Here is a 16,919-nt window from a genome sequence, read left to right as displayed (position 1 = left end):
TATATATTTATATATATCTGTGTGTGTTTATATATATATATATATATTTATATATATCTGTGTGTGTTTATATGTATATATATATATGTATGTATGTTTGTAGGTATGCATGTATGTTTATGTGTATACGTATGTATATATATGTGTATATATATATGTATATATGTATGTATAAGTATGTGTGTATGTGTATATATATTAATATATATGTGTATGTATATATGTATACATATATATGTATGTGTGTATACACACACACACACATATATATATGGCCTGAGGTGAATTTGTAACTTTTATATCCATGTCAGAAAGAATACCATCAGGTTATTAAATAGTACTTAAATATGGTGGATAATAAGCATTAAAAACATTAACTTCCTCTTTTCGTAGATATTAAGAAATGAGTAATGATGAAGATTGGAATGAAGTGTAGAGTAGAACAAAAAATTGTGAAAGTATTAGGACCACATACTTTCATAAAATTTCTATTCTCTTCAGCTTCATTATTTTATTGAATACAAAGAAACAAAGAAACATATGAAAAATAACATGTACATCACAGAGGTGGTTTTTATATAAAGTATTTGTATCTATATCTAATTTCTAAAAAAAATTAGTAAAATTCATCTATTTAGAATGAATAACTTAAAATGTATCAAGATTATAAAAGAAATGACAATAAAATCTAAAGTTAATTATAAAATTTAGATAAATAAAACTTGAGATTATAAGTAAATTTCTTTCAAGAGATTAGTATTTTGTTCAAAATTGTAATGTGTATTACATATCAATTGCACTTGTTGATTTCATTGTATATCTTTTTTTGTGTGTGTGTGGTTTCTTATAGTTTAGCTCTTGTTTGAATCAGTTGTGTTCAAAATATTCTTTATAATAGAATTAAATGATCTTTTAAAAATCTGCTCAAAATTTGTTGTTGTTGTTTGGCACTCTGTCGTTTATGACGTTGAGGGTTCCAGTTGATCCGATCAGCCTGCTCGTGAAATTAACGTGCAAGTGGCTGAGCACTCCACAGACATGTGTACCCTTAACGTAGTTCTCGGGGATATTCAGCGTGACACAGTGTGACAAGGCTGACCCTTTGAATTACAGGCACAACAGAAACAGGAAGTAAGAGTGAGAGAAAGTTGTGGTGGAAGAGTACAGCAGGGTTCGCCACCATCCCCTGCCAGAGCCTCGTGGAGCTTTAGCTGTTTTCGCTCAATAAACACTCACAACGCCCAGTCTGGGAATCGAAACCGCGATTCTATGACCAGGAGTCCGCTGCCCTAACCACTGAGCCATTGCACCTCCACTTCTGCTCAAAATATACTGGGAACAATTTTCAATAATGATTCAACTGCTGTTTTTGTTGTAATTATTAAGAAATGATTACTTTTTTTTATGTGCTCTGTTTGTACTGAAAAATTAGAATGAAATAACATGGTGCCCTTCTGAATTGGCTGTTGACAATGAATTGACTTGTTACAAATTGACTAGTGGCAAATTGACCAATAACTCACTTTCACACATACATGCGCATGTATGCACACACTCAGACATGCAAACAGAAGATGGTCACTTCTAAAACATCAACGAATATATGTTGGCTCTGAGCTGACTTTGCAGGATAAACTGGAACAACAACTAGCATTAGAAAAAGGCAAGCTTAGTATTGTAAATATAGTTGCTGTTCTGCTTGTCACAGCAATTTTGCAGTTTCAGTTGATGTGATAGAATAGTTTCAGTTTGATTGGAATTTATATTTAAAACTTCTCAAGAGCAAATATACCATGGGAGCTGTTCATCAAGAAAGTTTTAGCAAGCATTTTTTAATGCAATGGAATATTGTCTCATGTCAAAAATGCTCCTTTATTGGACACCATAATTTTGGCTGCTGTCTAGTATACTGATCTTAGAATAGTTAATTGTTACCCACCAGTCTAACTAGTAAATATTTATAATTAGTTAAATTTAGCTATTGTAAATAAAGCAACACACTACTAATGAGCACATGCAAAAGGCTGATGTATTAATTCGACTAGTTGTAATTATGAGAAAGATGGCAAAACAACTAAATAAAATGTGTTCATGTGACAAAACAAATTTGTGGAACTAATATAGCATTACATGGTAATTAAAAATGATGTTCATTATGAAATGTCTTCAGTGTTATTCAATGTTTTTATTACACAGATGTTAATGATTGTTTCAAATTTAATTTTAGAATAGCTTGCACATTAATTCTGTTCTTTTAGATTTTTTATTGTACATATTTACATGTGTGAATATATAATTGTTTTTGATAAGTAGTTTTCATTTTTTTTTTTAAATATTTTTATTGAAATTAAGTATTTTGCTGAATGACCCAGAAAAATATATGTAAATTGTGCTTGCATTTTTCTTTATCTATATAAAGAAATATGTTTTTAACACAAAAACTCCATAAGCAGTAAATATAAATTCTTGAAATAATTTCAATTTATCATTAAAAAATAGACATATTCAAAAATATCAGTTTTACAATTGAATGAATTAGAATTGTAAATATATTGAAATGACATTTTTTCAGAAAATTATAACTGAATCTTTCATATTAAAATTCTATATAATGCTTGAAAAACCTTTTGTAATTTTATCAGTTACTACGCAGTAGAACTAATGTTACATAAAAAATTTGAGAACAGCAAAACAAATATAATTATCTGCAAGCATTCTTTTTATTTTTCATGCTGGAATTTGTGAAAATCAGTATGTTCTATATCACAAAATTAGCTAAGAAATGAAACTGGTCAAAAAGAAAAATTAAATGAAACTAGTTTAAAATAAATAAATAAATACATGAAAGTAGAAGTAAGATACATAAGCTGCAAAAAAATTAAACTGTTGCTAATTGATATTATTTTATCTCTATAAAGAAAGGAGATGACTTCACAAATGTTCTGCTTTACCTACTCTTTCACTTGCTTTTTATCTGGCTGAAGAAATAGCAATTGAATCATGAAGAAAACAAAGAGAGATATATCTATTCATGAGGTGGAAGTCAATTTATGTAAAATGAAATAATTTTGTGTCGTCTGAATGGCAATTTTTTTCTATGATTAAGTCATGAGGAAAGGTAGTACTCATGATATATCACAGGACCTCTGAAACTAGTGGGAAAAGGTAGGAAAGTATCCTCAAACTAGAGATATAGTCTGAATGATTGCAACCAAGTGGAAGCTGTTAAAGGGGTCAAAAGTTTCAGGTCATCATCATGGTCTCATTTAACATCCATATTCTATGCAAGCATGGAGTGGCTGATTCAACAGGATCCAACTAGCCCGAGGGCTGCTTAAGTTTTCAATGTTTGCTTTGGCAAGATTTCTAAAGCTGGATGCCCTTTTTAATGTCTACCATTTTACAGAGTGCACTGAAATCTTTTATCATAGTAACAGTGTGAGTGAGGTCACCATGTAACTTGTAAGACATGACCCTTTGACTGAGTGAGGTACAGTATTGAAGGAGGTGGATTTGTACCAGGTACTGAGAAGCTAACTATGAAAGGGGGACAGGGATGGATGTCTTGCTGTAGAAAATATATATGGTCACTCTGGTAAGAAATGGAGAAACGATGGTGGAAATGAGGTATCAGGGTATAGCCTCAAAGTATAAGACAGTGGATAAAGAGAGAAAAAAAGCAAAAACGTGAGGATGGCTGGTTGGATAGGTAGGTTTGCAGGAGTGTGAAAGAAGAGTGACATTGTAGAGATGGGATCAGAAGTGAAAGTAGTGAATGTTGAAAGTGAACAGAAGCATGGGCATTAGCGAGTCTCAGTCTGGGGGAATGTAAGGAAAATAGGAGTGGGTCATGGTGAAAGAGGTAACATGAGGTAATTCATTAGAAAAATGTAGGGCCAGGAGAACAAGCACAGTATAATGAAAAGATATATGAAAAATAGGGAGATGAAATGAAGTGGGGGAGAGAAGATGCACATTGACAAAGGTTAAACTTACATCAGATGGGATGTAGTGAGTTACAAAACAGGGCATCAGTGGCAGATATGAGAGAGTGTTCATGGGAAAGAGGTAAATATGGTAAAAAGAGATGAAGTTGGGGTGAAGGATAGGTACAGACCGGAACAGAGAGATTACAGGAGGGAATTTGTTCAGTGCTGCTTTCATATAATTACAGCAGCTACAAAATAAGACCATGGTTAGAGAAGGTCACAGAGAAGAGTTGCTGGGAAGACTAGACAGGTACAGATTGGATGAAGTGGCATAGACATTAATGATGTGCTTTTAGGGCCTTATTTTTCATTGAGATAGGCAGGTCTTCTCAAACATGATAAATCACCAATCATCTCAGTCCTTTGCCAACTCCTCTATGATGCTCAGCAACCTGAAATTAATATCATGTCATCCTGTATTTCCCTTTTTCATAAGTTCCACTCACATTTAGTGATTGGCATGTCTTTATGCAGGCGTCTTCCTCCATACACATTACATGACCATACTGGTGCAGTCTTTTCTCTTTCACACGATGTCTCCTATACCCAATCTTCTTTTCATCATATTTGTACTGAGGATGCACATCCAGCATGCTGGTTTCATTTCTTTCTAGTCTTTCTCATGTTCTCTGCATTCTTGGCCCATATTTCACTACCATGCTGCATTACTGCTTGTACACAAACATTATACAATCTGCTTTTCACTCTGAGAGAGAGAACTTTTGTTATCAACAAAGGTAGTAACTCACTGAACTTTCTCCAGCCAGTTCATATTCTCCTAACTTTACTTTCAGAACATCTTCTTTCACTACTAATTAGGTTACCTTAGTAACAGAAACTATCTATAACCTCCAAGAATCCATCTGAGTATTTGAGAAAATTCATTTACCATGTGTTCTTAGTGTTGATTACTACCATACATTTTCCACAAATTCTACTTTCTCTGTTAATCTTCCAGTTATTCCACAGCACTTTTTGTGTGTGTAACCAAATGATAGATTAAATCAATTTGCTAAGTATGAGAAAGCGTATTTAATGCTTAGATATTAGGAAAAGAAAGGAATTATTAGTTGACTCTACATTATGTTTACTTCAATAGATATGGGAAACAACTCCAGATATGTTTTGCTCTTTCCATGGAAGTACTAACCCTAACTCAAATTACAAAATTTTTTTTATATGTTAATGAGCATCTCCAACTTTCAGAAGCTTGGGAGAAATAGGTAGCAAATAATGATGAACCACAAGGATAGAAAAAGTATTGGTCAGATCTGCATTTTAAACTATCTGACAAATATTATTGTTCAACCACAGGATTTAATTTCACAGTAAGACTAAATGCATATGTATATAACTTCATATACATAGATATTCATGAGTCATACTGTATTGGTATGTTAGTGATATATGGTGGGTCATTAGTTTTGTACCTGAATATAAATGAATTGTGCCCAACACAATTTTGTTTGTATTTTAATGGGTTGTTTTCTGTTATTAATTCTTGCAGTTTGGAAAGGAAGGTTAAGATAATCCTGATAAGCAGTAATGACAACAAAACTGGTCAGCTCAATCTTCATTTCAAGCTGACAAAATGACTGATCTACCCAAGGGGTCTAATTTCATAGTATGATTAAATACTTTACAAATATTTATACACGAATGAACGTTTGTCGCTGAACAGTGTGTGTTTGAAAAATTAAATTATTCAGAAAATATAATACCTCGTGTAAAAATATGCAATCTACTAAAATAATTTTTACACTTTCAGAGACAAATATAAATAAGTTTTAGAGTCTTTAATATCAGTATATCTGCTATTGGATAATTGGAAGCAGAATATGCTTGTAGTATTAACAAGAGTAGTATAAGTAAGAGAAGTAGTAATGCTAGCAGTTGGTTAAACAGTGTTTTTATTGTGCTCAGTTTCTGCTTTAATATTTCTATCTGTGCCATTAATGTTTCATATACTGAACAGCAAGTCTGAATAAATTTAGTGTTCAAAGCTCATAAATTTAATGGCAGAATGATCAGGATACTAAACATTCAGACAATTCGTAATGTTCTTGTTGCTTTCATTTAAGCAATTCATGTTTAAACACACACGTGTATATATTTCTCCATGCCAGACATGTTTTCACAGAAGTTTGTAAATGAAAGAACACTGCTTGTATGGCAGTGATGCTCATTCACAACAACTATACAATATCAAAACAAGAAGACAAACGCCTACACACAGATATCCACCACGTATATATATATATATATATATATATATATGTATGACAAATTTCTTTCAATTTCCATCCACTAAATCTACATACAAGGCTGCTTCTGCTGAAGGTGCCACACTAAAGGATTGAGTGCAAAACCATCTGGCTGTGAAGCAAACTTCTTAACTACAAAGCTACACCTGGGCACACACGCACACACACACACACACACATATATATATGCACATGCATACATGAAGTTTCTGTTTACCAAGTCCACTCACAAGGCTTTGATCAGCCTGAGGCTATAGTAGAAGACATTTTTCCAAGGTGCCATGCAGTGGGACTGAACCCAGAACCATTTGGTTGGGAGGCAAGCTTCTTACCACACAGCCATGCCTGTGTGTGATATGTATGTATATATATGTATATATATATATATATATGTGTGTGTGTGTGTGTGTGTGTGTGTGTGTGTGTGTGTGTGTGTGTGTGTGTAAATAAACATTAGCAATGTTTTCTTTTGATTTAGGAAACAGAGTTTTTATCTTATTGATCTCAATAGAAGAGAGAGAGAGAAAGAGAGTAATGCATCTCCTGCAACTCCCAAGGAGGTCACGATTTGAATATGCATTCTAAAACAGACTAAATATCTTCTCAAATGACCCACTTTGCAAAAATATAATTGACAAAATAAACAATCAAAATAACCTTTTCTATTTAACAAACTTAAAATTATATATTCAAGTAGTGTTTGTTTTGAAATTTAATTACAAATTATGTGGTGTTATTTGAAATACTGTTTAATGTTTCTTGAAAAATATTTTCACTGTATTTTTTCAGATATCCTTTTAAAGTAATGAGTCATTTTAAAACTGCTATCCTTTTTATTTATTAATGTTATTTATTAGTTACTATGTTCACTTGTCCCAGGGGCAGCTATAAAATAATTATTTTTATACAGAAAATTATATATGGCTAAAGAAATTGGATTTCGACTTTCCTAATAACATTGGTAGCAAGAAATGGTACTATTGGGAATGAATGATTCTTTGTTTCTTTGAAAAAAAACCAATTCACTTATAAAAAATTGAAATAATATATTTACATCCACACCATCATCATCATCATCATCATCATCACTTGTTTCATGCTGGCAAGGTTGGTCTCGTTAGATCTATTGGGTCTATGGACTGCATCACTCACTAGCACTGTTTGGCATTGTTTCTAAGGCCGGATGCCCTTGCTAATACCAACCACTTTACAGCATGCACTGGGTCATTTTGTCATGTCACTAGCATTAATAAGATCACCATACTGCTACGAACCCCAAGAGAGCTGGTTTTATGAGAGAAGATGAAGGGTTAAAGTATGAGATTAGGAACTATAGAGGAATAGCTACTTCAATTTTTGAAGAGTTGGTGGGGGATGAGTCTCGTGGACTAGGAAAGAGATTAAAAAAGGCATGTTGAGGTGTCTATACAAACTCTCAAGGTATGAGGTAAGTGAAGTGAAGTGAATGGAGGCGAACTAGGAGTGAGGGTGGGTAGAGGCTGCAAGAGTTATGACTGAGTGAGAGAAGGAGAATGTATGAAGTGTTGAATATAATGAAGAACAAGTGTTGAATATAATGAAGAACAAGTGTTGAGTCAATAATTAGGGATTGAAGGGAAGAGTAGGTGAGAACTGTATAGACTGGGTGTGGTTTTGGGGTAGATGTTGTGAATCGTGGACAAGGGGTGGGAATAAACAGTGATGATGGGTAGCAGAAATGTAATGATGATAGTTTAGATGTTGGAAAGGTGAAAGAGAAAGAAAGAGGACAAATCATTAGGTAGGTACAAGAATATGTGGGAAGAGAGACATGTAGTGCATGGGGAGTGTAAGAGACATAAGATTATTGAGAAGGTGAGACGATATGGTGTCTCTGGGGTGAGGAGCAATGTAAAATGTGCATGTAGGGGACAGTACTAAGGATGAGGTATTGATATCAAGTGAAATGGTTCATGGTATGAAAGGAAAACCTCAATTAATGAAATGGAAGGGTGGTGAGGGTCTTGGCAAGGTAATTGTTCAATAGTCCCAGCATATAGCGGCCTCCTCCTTATCATCATTTAGCCTATGTTTTCAATGCTGGGATGGGTCAGATGAGTCAACGGGCTGATGAACCAGAAAACTGAGTCAAGCTTCAGTGTTTGCTTTGGTATGGTTTCTATGGCTGGCTGCCCTTCCAAATGCCAACCACTTTACAGAGTGCACTTGGTACTTTTTATGTGGCGCCATCACTAGTGAGGCCACCCAGTAACTCACAAGACATGAATTCTCGACTGAGGTGGGAGATTCGTATTGGAGGAGGTGCTTTTATGCCAGGTGATGAGATGTTAAAGTATGATGGGTTACAAGAACAAGTGTCTTTTTGTTGGAGAGATACATGGTTATCTCAGTTGAAAGAGGAGTGGAACAGTGGTGAAGATGTGTCAGGGCATACCCTCACGTTACATGAAGGTGAATGAAGAGGAGTGCTATGGATAGGTAAGTTCATGGGAATATGAGAGGTGAGTGGCAGGTAGATAGTGAAAGATGTAGTAAATGATAAACATGGGTGGTAGTAAGGTCAATCACGAATAGCTTTTGGAGTGGAAAGTAGAGGAAGTAGGAGTGGATCAAGGAGCTAATAGATGGCAGCCAGATGCTGTAGAGTGATTAGGGGTGGTGTGTGAGAATGCACACTGCTCTCACTTTCTTCCCCCCCCCACACACATATATATATATACGTACACAACACTTCCAGAATTTAGTTTTGCTGAGTTAGGTGAGTTTTCTCAAGAATCGCACACCATTAATCATCCTGATCTCTTGTTATCTCTTCCCTGAGATTCAAGGGCCTTCACCATTCTGTCCCATGTCATTTTTGTTCTCCCTCTTCTGCAAGCTCCACCCTCATTAAATGGTCAGCTCTTCTACATGAAGTTGTCCTCATCCATATGCATCACAAGTGCAGTCTTCTTTCTTACACACTACAACTGATTCATCTTATACCCACTTTTTTCTCTCAGTATATTTGTATTATGTCATTGATGCACACTTACATTGCATATCCAATGGAGTATGTTAGCTTCATTTCTTATTAGACTTCTCAATTCCCTTACATTGAAGGCCCTTGCCTGTCAACATTTATGGTAATTGCAATACAAGTATCATATAATCTGTCCTTCATGCTGAGGGGAAAAAAAACAAAACATTTTTGCCAGTAGCTTTAATAGTTCCCTGAACTGTTTTCAACCCTTTTTTGCTCTGACTACTATACTTTCTCAGCATCTACCCCTCCTAATAATTATTTCTCTAAGGTAACAAAATCTTTTGACTATTTCAAGTTAATTATCTGGGCATTTAAGATAAGCTATTTCCATTGTGCTCATAGTGTGTACTGCTTCAGTGCATTTTTCACAAATGAAATTTACTTTCTCTGTTAGTTTGGCTGTGATTCTAATACACTTGTGTGTTCATAACTTACATTGTGTATGGAGTTTATACCTTCTTTTTTTTCTGCATATCAAGTGAGGTCCTCTTTCTGAGGATACCAGCGTCCTGTTTTCTCTTCTATTTTCTAAAACTTTCATCTTTGCTAATTTTACATAAAGACTTCTTGATTCTAGGTTTAGCTTCCATACCTGGAATTTCCTCTCTAAATGCCTACAGAAATAGATTATCAGGATATAGGAGTGAATATCACACAAATAAATATTATCAAATTATTCAAACAGCTGATAATAATAGTTCCAAATCTAACTGCATTTATTAAAATTATCATTTTGATTATTTGTTAAACTTTTATTTATCCAGAAGTTTGTTGGAAGGCTTCAAAGTTTCCCATTTTTGCATGAATTATAAGAGCAAACATTTTACTAGAAAAATTCTTCCTTTGTATTAAATACTTAATTCTAACCAGCTGTGCTTATATTTTACAAATATTTATAAGAGATGTAGAGATAGTATTAAATATTTATGCAGTTTTGTAATAAAGTGTATTGAGATATAAATGAACTGATAAAAGTCCAACATTTGGCCAGGAAAAATACCAAGTCTGACTAATTGCAACATATACAGTTCTTTATAGTCTTTTTAAAGGCAATAACAACTCATTATGGCCTTCTAAATTTGATGTACTTTGTTTTATGAATGATGCTGCATTAAAATCATGACTAAATATAAACTAATGGCTGGACAGCAAGTTTGTTGAAAGATTGAAGCACCTTGCTATAGTAATTACAGCATCTACTTTTGTTGTTTTACATTCTGAGTTCATATCCTGCTGGGAATTAATTTATCTTTCATCCCTGTCAGTTAATAAAATAAGTATATCACACAATATAAACAAATGATGTATTCTTATATTGAGACCTGTGACAGTAAAATGATTAATTTATAAATACTTTCATGATATTAAAGTAATATAAGTAATGTAAGTAATATTTACTAGCTGAAGTATAATGTATTAAGTGAAGGAAGTGTGATTTCAATTTAATCTGCTTTTATGATTGGCTGTTTTCAAAGGGTAGGTATTTAAGTATTATGAAAGTATCTAGCCATTAAAAGACATATAATAAAAATTAGAAGGCTGATTTTAACATTTTGTGTTATTGCATCTCAAAAAAAGGTGGTGGAAGGCAAAATCTGAAGAGAACTGTATCTTGCCTTATTTAGTTACATTCCTTCCTGTTGTGGGTTCAAATCTTGCCAGGATCAACTTTACCTTTACTAAATAAATACCAGGCACATTCTGGGCTGGTGAACTTGACATACCATTCCATCAATTTTTAAAATTATCATTATTATTTTTTTAAATAAATTGAAAAAATAAATACATTAGTTAGTGTTAAGAAAACTTGCTAATCTTTGCATATTAAAGTTATAAATTGATCAGATTAGGAAGTACACACTATTGTTGCTTCTCAAAAAGAAAAACAAAAAAAAAACAGTAATATCCTGTTTCATATTACATGAAAATTAAAACATTTTCCCTAAATGTGTTACAATTTTATGAAAAGTTTAGAAATAATTTGCAAACTATTAAATGAAATATTTTGAATTATAGCAAATGATGTCTACATAAAAATATGAGGTCTATCTAAACTAAAATTGAATTTTTAAAAGACAAATTTGTTGCTTGACTTACAGTTTATTCAGACTTATTGCCTTAAAAAAGTATTGTTTTCACTGATACAGCATAGCCAATGCTTTCTCCAATATTGGAATGTACCTTGAAATGCATTTTCATGGGTAGTGCAAAGTTCTCATTTTAAATTTTCTTTTGTATTTTTTCTCATCTGAGATTAGCATTCTGGGTAGATTTCAACTTTGAAAACATAGAGTTCTGTATGAACTAAATCTGTGGGGTTTAGTGGCTGAGAATGAATGTAAGTTCTTGCTTTGTTAAAAAAGGTATGGATAAGTAGTGAACATGAGCAGCTGCATTGTTGTGGGAACAAGGGCAACGTTCAAGTTTTGTTTATCCATGACTCAGTCTTCTATCTTCACATTGCCTCTCTCAAACATCTCACAGTATCCAAGTAAAACTCTTTTTTGATTGTTTCAAAAGTTCTTTTAGTTTTTAAAGAATTTTAATACATTCATATAAATCTTGTATGTTTATATTTAAAGAAAATTTGTCAAGTTTTTAATTTTTTCAATGAATGAATAATCTTATCTTTCTTGCACTCACATTCTCTTACTTTGAAAATAAATTTATAATAACCATTTTTTAGAATATAGTTACCTTTAGTCTTTAGTTTATTTAGATATAATTTTTTATAAGACATAAGTGAAGTTCTGCAACTCAAACACGTGTAGCTCTCTCAGACTTGGGAAATTGATGTGGTTACTGTTAAGATCAAAGCTTCTGTGGGTTTACACATGTAAACAAATGTTGATGGTTAAAAAATTCTAAGGAACTACAGCTCTAAGATAGGGTGACTGCAAAAATATTATGATGAGTGAAACAAAGGAATGATGAATTAGGTGGGAGATGGTTGAGTAAGCTTAAATAGAAAAGTTATGCAGCTTATTTGTTCATAAGAGCAGGAGCTGATGTAGTATAATCAGGCTTAAGAAAAGCATCTTTCCTTAGCTTGTAGTATGCTGGTAATTATATCTTCTCAATTCATGAATATATATGTGCAAATATATATTTTAGGAAATCTTTGACAAGTATATATTAAATATCATAAGATTTCTAAATAGACAGATTTAGAAAAAAGTTTATGCTTGAATGCATTACAGTCATTAATTCTAGCGGGGTAAATAAAATAATTTACAGCATAATAGAATCTAATTTGAGCTGTTATTTTTTTGGCTACATACAGAATAAAACAATACTCCATCTCATTGTGAATAAAATTGTTTTATGTCAGTGTGGAAAACTTCAGACATTTAGCAGTTATTGTTAAAAGAAATATCACTTCAAAAAATCCTAGCAACACATAAATTGATGAAGCATAAAATAAGTGCTTTTGGGGAGAGAGAATATTTTCTTCAAAAGAAATGCTGGAACTGGGTGCAGCAGATTGATACTATTGGGGAAAAAAATGCAAATCTTTGGGTTAATAGATCAAAAACTTATCAAGGAATTCAGCTGCAGTCTGCTGTTATTAACATATAAATAAAATGGCTGGGAAAATTTTCAATACAATTTTTCCAAATTGTTTTCATTCAACAGAATTTTTCCTTACAATAATTCAGAACAAAAATTAACAAAAATCAGATACACACAATGCTCATTCATCATATTAGGACACACACACACACACACACACTCATACATATGCATGTAAGAGTCCAGAGCAAAGAATGTCCCGCAATTCATAATGCCACACTGGAGTACATTTTTATTATTGTGAAGTATAAGTGTATTGAATTCCAGCAATTGATTTTTGGTACTACTATGGCTAAGCATCATCATCATCATTCAATGTCCCTCTTCTATGTTTTCATGGTTAAGAGGGTTTGATACAATCCTTTTTGATTTGAGGACTGCATTATAATCCAGTATCTGTTTTGACATGTTTCTACAGTTGGATGTTCTTCCTAATACCAACCACTTTGCAGCATTGACAAACACTAATGGGGATACCGTGCAGCTTGTATGACTAAGATCCCTTTCACTGGGTATGGCTACAGTAGAGAGGAAGCATCTTTATGCTAGGAGCTGTGAGGTATGAAAGAAGGGCCCAGAACTGAATAAGTTTCTTGATGTAGAGAAGTTACATCGCAACTCATATTACAACAAAAGTAGTGTGTGTGACCTGGATTGAGCTGGTAAGAGATACTATCATGATGTGGTGTCAGGGTGGATATTGGAGGTATGAGAGGAATACAATTGAGTGGAGGCAGGAAGACAGAGTGCAGATAGGCAGAAGTTCTAAGAACCTCTCATTAGAGATAAAGAATGAGTGAAAGAGAAAATATAATGAAGAGTAGATGTGATGGAGTGGTAAGTAAGGAAGATAGAAAAGAGTTGGAGACAACAGTGGAAACTGAGCAGGGTTGAGAGGTGGATATAGTGAAGAAATGAATAAGAAGTGACCAGTGTTACTATGAGTTAGCTTGCAATGTTATTATCAGGCCAAATATGCTTGGGGCATGTTCGAACTGGGAAACAAGCTACTCAGTGTTTTGTCACAGAAAATATATCTCACTTGTTGACAAATGGTGTGAATACACCTAGACCATCTCGCAGTGCTATCTACCTAGATTGTGAGATGCTAGCATTTTCGAGTAGTTATCTTCTCATTGGTCACAGGCGGATGACACTATGAGCTGAATAAAGATATTACCTCTCTTATACTTTTCCAGTCACTGTATGATGACTGGTAGCACTATACAGTGGCTTGTTGTAAGTAGATTACAGAGGAGAAATGGTAAGCAGTGATAAGAAAAAAAAATGCAATGTTATTATCAGTTCAAGTATTCTTGATGCACATTCGAACTGGGGAACAAGCTATTCACTACATTTTGTCATGGAGAATATAATTTCACTTGTTGACAAAGGGTGTGTATACACCTAGATCAGCTTGCAGCACCATCTTCCAAGACTGTGAGATGCTAGTATTTCAGAGTAGCTATCTCCTCATCAGTTACAGACTATGAGTTAGGGTAGCAGTGAGAAAGAGTAAGAAATGACTGATAGTGCAGAAAGAGTAACAATGGCTCAATAGACAGGAGGAAGGTTGAGAGAGAGAGAGAGAGAGAGCAGTACATGTGGTTGAAGGTGATCAATGTAAAATGTGGGTGGTGAGAAAAGTATTAGGAATAAACAATAGATAACAAATGAAATATTCAAGTAGTTAGAAGGATAAGTGGTATCAATAAAAAAAAAAAAACCTAGCAAAACATGCAGTACTACTCAGATCTAATTACAGCAGAAGAATGCTGCAGTTAGAGAAATAATGGGTGGTGGAAATATCTAGAGGACAAAATAGTAGTGGTGGAGCTGTTGCACTTATATACACATTATTCTGCCAATGTATGTATGAGTGTGTATATATGCATGTGTATATGTATGTGTGTATTTATATATAGTGTGTGCATATATATTTTTATACATGTGTGTGTATGCATATATACATATATATATATAGTATGTATATATATTTTTATACAAGTGTGCATATATATATTTTTATACATTCATATATATATGTGTGTGTGTATGTATGTACATACATATATATGTGTATATACATATGTATCTTTATGTATATCTATATACATATGTATATGTGTACATGTAGATGAGATTCATTTAAAGTTTCTGCAAATGATGAATTGTCAGTTTTGCAGATCTCTTCTTGCAATCTGGGCAGCTGAAATATCTTTTGCATCACAGCAGCTAAAACACCAATGCCAACCACTTCACTACGAGCAAAAATTTCCAAATTCGACTGATTCTTCATTACATGATCCACTTGTTTTGATGACCAACATATTGGAGCTAATTTTTTTGCATTATCTCCCACAAGTATGATAAAACGACCCATAAACTCATCCATATTCATTGCCAGAATACCCATCAATGCTTGAATCAATAACTAGAATAATGAACCAGAGAAATAAAGTATTGTCATAAACATTCACTACTCTCCCTACTTTGATCAGTAATTGAGTAACCTTCTTATATCATGATTGAGACGCATCTCTTCAACTTTCATGCCTGCAACTTTGGACATATATCTGAAGGTTATTTAAGGAACAGTTCCCTCATCAATATATCACCCTGCAAAAACTGCTTAGAGGAAATCAAGAGTCTGCACTCCAAAACATTACTGATTAATTAACACTATTAACTATGACTTCATGGCTATATGTTGGAGAGTCCGTTTTTAGATCACTTGCATATTCCTCATGATCCTGTGCAACACAATAAGTCTTCATTATCTTTTTATTATTATTCTGTGTTTTTCAGTAATCACTCCTTCTTTACCTATGTAGGGTAGACATTCAAATACAGCATGATTCATTATATTTTATATTACTTTATGCTTTGCATCAATTACAGCTTTTCCCTGTTCTTTCGTTACAGTGAGTAAAATTGCATGTTAATGTGCACCTACTTCCCGAGTAACTTGTCCCCACTGATTTTCATGATCCCAGTTACCACAAGTAGAATATTTATTCTCCCCTTTTGGTATTATATTCATCCAAAAATTGTAGTTTCCTTTTTGACTTTGGTTGTCTAATCATAGTTTTATCTTCTTTTTCATTTCTCACATTCATTCATGTTATATTCAACCTTGTTGTTCCTGCCTGGTTTTTCAGTTTTGCCTTTTAAACATTCATATCATTAGCTTCATTGCTACTAATTTCTTCTTTATCAAAAGGTTCGTTTTTCTCATTAGATACACCTTCATACAATTCATTCGCTACTGTAATAACTTCCATACTTCTTTTAGGCTCTTTTATCCCAACTTCATCATTTGACATGAAAGCATTGTTCCTGCATGCCTATTTAATTGAAGGACCACACCATCCTTTAACGTTTTGTGTTTTGTAAGAGATCTGGTTACTAGCACAAAATTTTCATCTATGTAAATCCTTATTTTAGCCCTCAGTGCTCTCTTTATATTTGCACTAGCCTCAGCTTTGATGAAACTATTTTTTGCATATGAAGTACACTTAACCATGTCACCTAGTTGTTGTAGATTTCAGAGTAAGTAACTGGTAATTCTGAACTGATAGTACATTAAAATTAGGGCCAAAAACAAGTTCATTAGGAGTATAACCTGAATAATTCTGGAGTGTCTTGTTCACATGAACAATCCATGTCAGGACTATCTTACATTTCTGTCTTTCTAGAATTTTCTTCATTGCTTTCCTAATGATCTCTTCCATTTTATTTGTTTTGAGTAAGTAATCTAGCAGCAGAATATCTAGCAGTGGCATCAATGGTTCGGAATCCAGGACTTGTGACTGCATGCCTCCAGATTAAAACAAACAAGGAAGCTTTCTAAACTATGGACAAATATAATGAGTCACAGGTTTTTTTATTTAGAAATTCATCATCCATGGAAGTCCTACCCTTCGAAACTAAAGGAATCATTTTCTCCTTTGAAGTATGGGAAAACTGACAGTGGCCTTTTTCCTTTGCTCATCACTAGAGCACAGTCTTAAATTTTTTAAATCTAATACAATGTTTAGAAGAATACTTACACACATACATGCAAAG

At 33.4% G+C, this 16,919-nt stretch overlaps 1 protein-coding gene across 1 annotated transcript in view; it reads left to right on the top strand.

Moving 5' to 3' along the window:
• The window catches only part of LOC128247330 (uncharacterized), a 1,276,276-nt gene that overhangs the window by 152,854 nt on the left and 1,106,503 nt on the right, over window positions 1-16,919 (top strand). The gene's annotated exons all lie outside the window — the stretch shown is intronic.

The sequence above is a fragment of the Octopus bimaculoides genome, chromosome 3, assembly GCF_001194135.2.
Source record: "Octopus bimaculoides isolate UCB-OBI-ISO-001 chromosome 3, ASM119413v2, whole genome shotgun sequence".
In the NCBI taxonomy this organism is placed as follows: Eukaryota; Metazoa; Mollusca; class Cephalopoda; order Octopoda; family Octopodidae; genus Octopus; species Octopus bimaculoides.
This window is presented reverse-complemented; position numbering and strand designations above follow the sequence as displayed.